This window comes from Brassica oleracea, unplaced genomic scaffold (assembly GCF_000695525.1).
Source record: "Brassica oleracea var. oleracea cultivar TO1000 unplaced genomic scaffold, BOL UnpScaffold01242, whole genome shotgun sequence".
Classification (NCBI taxonomy): Eukaryota; Viridiplantae; Streptophyta; class Magnoliopsida; order Brassicales; family Brassicaceae; genus Brassica; species Brassica oleracea.
The window spans coordinates 1,041-3,945 of record NW_013617791.1 but is presented as its reverse complement, the minus strand read 5'-3'; the positions used below and the strand labels follow the sequence as shown (position 1 = coordinate 3,945).

At 29.2% G+C, this 2,905-nt stretch overlaps 1 non-coding gene across 1 annotated transcript; it reads left to right on the top strand.

The window, feature by feature from the left end:
- Positions 1-2,243: 2,243 nt before the first annotated feature.
- On the top strand, positions 2,244-2,315 carry TRNAQ-CUG. The gene has a single exon. It is a non-coding gene; the product is annotated as a tRNA-Gln (tRNA).
- Positions 2,316-2,905: the final 590 nt, after the last annotated feature.

Below are 2,905 nucleotides of genomic sequence, written 5' to 3'. Positions count from 1 at the left end.
CAAACTCCTAAACCAAAGTATTTCATGATTCACTACTTCCACTCATCTATCTTCAAAACAAATCAATTTTATCATATCTTAATTTATATCACTTAAAACTGTTTATAATTACTTGATTTTTATTTTTCACGCATCAAAATATTTTTTTACAAGATTTATAAATTATTTTTAAAATAAACTGGTACCAGACGACTTAAACTTCAGTCGTCCAGACGACTTCCAACATCTCAGACGACTCAGACGATTTACTGGGGCTATATTCGTAAAAATGGCTTCTATTTTTTTGTTTGGTCACAAGGGGTTGAGCTGTAATTTCACTAGGCTTTTAGGTTAGTTTTGCATTTGATTCAAGTTTGGGTATAGGTTTGGGATTAAAATCAAGTTGTGGATTAGTTTTGGCAAAAACCCCTATTTTTTATACCACAAATGATTAATACTACATTTAAAATGAACATTGGCGGTTCCTTTGATGTTCGGTGCTCTCCAGCTCAAGCTTTCTCTCCATTGCCGTGGGGGAATATGTAGTCTCAGATCTCACAGTTTGAGGTTTAGACCGCGGCGACTAGGGTTGGTGTTTGTTTCGACGTCGGCGCGCTGGGACAGTCTATAAAACAAAAATGGTTTGATCAATGAAAATTTATGATTAAAATGGTTTATCAACAAAAGTTAAGTGATTTTTTTGTTTACGAAAAGTTAATGATTTATTTCAACCAAATATTAAAGTTGATGATTTAAATGACATATTTCTCACACTTGATTAATACGAGAAAAAAAAAAAGAGAAAATCATTTGAAATCTGCTGCATTATGGATTGGTAATATAAAGAGTTGTGACGGCCTGAGAAAATCAATAACAATGAAATTATGTACATGAGTTCTTTTTATTCAACACTCTTTTTTACATTTTGTTCTTCCACATCATTTTTTCCTTACAGCTCATTTTTTTTCCACCAAATAACTCAATATATATTTAGTTTTTATATTTACAATAACTTTTTAGTTTTTTTTCCTAAAATCAACATTATATCCATCTATTTTATTTCACCAAAATATTTATTACTTTTTTGAATTTTTAAAAATAGAAAATAATATTTAATAAGTAAAGTTAAATATTCTAAACAAGTATAAAAATATAAACAAATATTTCTAAAAAATAGTTAAAAATTGTAATAAAAATTATATGTCCAAATCAAATGATGCAAATCTCTATTTATAAATACAAAAAATGATGAATTTGATTATTCATAAAGTTTTTTACATAAATTAATTATTTTGTTATAAAATAATTGATATTAAAAAGTAAGGGTATTTAAAAAAGCACTATTAGTCACTAATGAACACATGACATTGTACCAATGTGGATCCCATTTATAGCTTTCAACTAGTTGAAAACATTCAACTTGAATTAATCCACATAATTTTTTTTCAGGTTTTCAACATCCCTATTAAAAGGATTCAACTATTGAAAATTTCATTCAACTAGTTCATTTTATGAACAATGATTTTCACTTTCAACACCGTCCACATCATCTCCTCTCTTTTCCACATCATCTTCTCTCTCTCTTCTACCAATTAATTCAACACACACTCAGTTTTTCTATTCTACAATGGTTTGTTGAAAAAATTTCAACACATTTCTCAATTTTTTTTTCTTTCATAATTTTGCTTTCTTATATATATACTTTTTATTACATATTGAAATTTATTGATTAAAATTAAATTGGAATATTTAAGAATTAGAATTATTGATTAAAATTAAATAACAATAGTCAATAGTTTGGATTCATTTCACTAGAAAAAAAAGTGAAATACAAAGGTAAGAGTTTTATGGAGTCTAATAAAAAAAATTTATAATATAAATAAATGAATTTTATGTGTCCAAATCAAATGAAACAAGTTTCTATTTATAGAGTTTGAAAAATGATAAATTTTGATGTAAAATTAAATTTTAGTAAATAAAAAAAAATTCCGAGATAATTTATCTCAAATAATTGAGATGAAAAAAACAAATCAGAAATCTTTATGATCAATAATTTAATGACAAGTGGTCATTGAGAGCTCCACTTTATGGATTCAACCATGTTTAATACACTAGGATTCAACTTGTTTTTCAATAGACTATTGTACTCTTTCAACTATCAAAATTTTTTATTCAATAAGTATTGTAGATAGTCTAAATGGTCTAATAATCATGTTCATATAGGGACGTATAAAACAAAGTCAAGTCGACGATAATAACAAATTGGTTCTATGGTCTAGCGGTTAGGACATTGGACTCTGAATCCAGTAACCCGAGTTCAATTCTCGGTAGAACCTCTTATTTATCCTTTTTATTTTTTTTTGTCCAACTTACTGAAGCTTTCCCACGTGCAAATTAAAAACTCAACGGTCATTCTAGTCCACTCGTACGATATCAGAACAGATCCAATAAGAAAGTGAGCAAATTTAAACCAGAAAACCTTTCCCTATGTGCTTACTATTGTTACTCTACTTGTTACTCTATTGTTTACTCTAAATGTACCCAATGTTACATTCAAACAATACTAAAAAGGATTCTTTATTTCAAGGCTTTCAACCGAACCAGTTGAGAAGGAGATAGTATCTATGAACTAGAGAGGTGGTGAACACTCATGATGCAAATAAGCTAGTCCCTCAGGGCCTCAGCCGCAACAAGAGCAATTTTCAACCTCGTTATCCAATCCCAAGACTTTAATCCATCACCTTCATTGTCTGACTTCCTAAACAAAGAGCTAGCCAAGTCTCCGTTCCTCATATACTTCTACACCAAGACCTTCTGGTTCTCATTCTCCAAGCAGTGTCCAAGAAACGGAACCAGCCTCTTGTGTCCAGCTTTACTAAACAACTCAAGCTCTGATATATACCCTTCGTTTTTACTTTCCTTAACA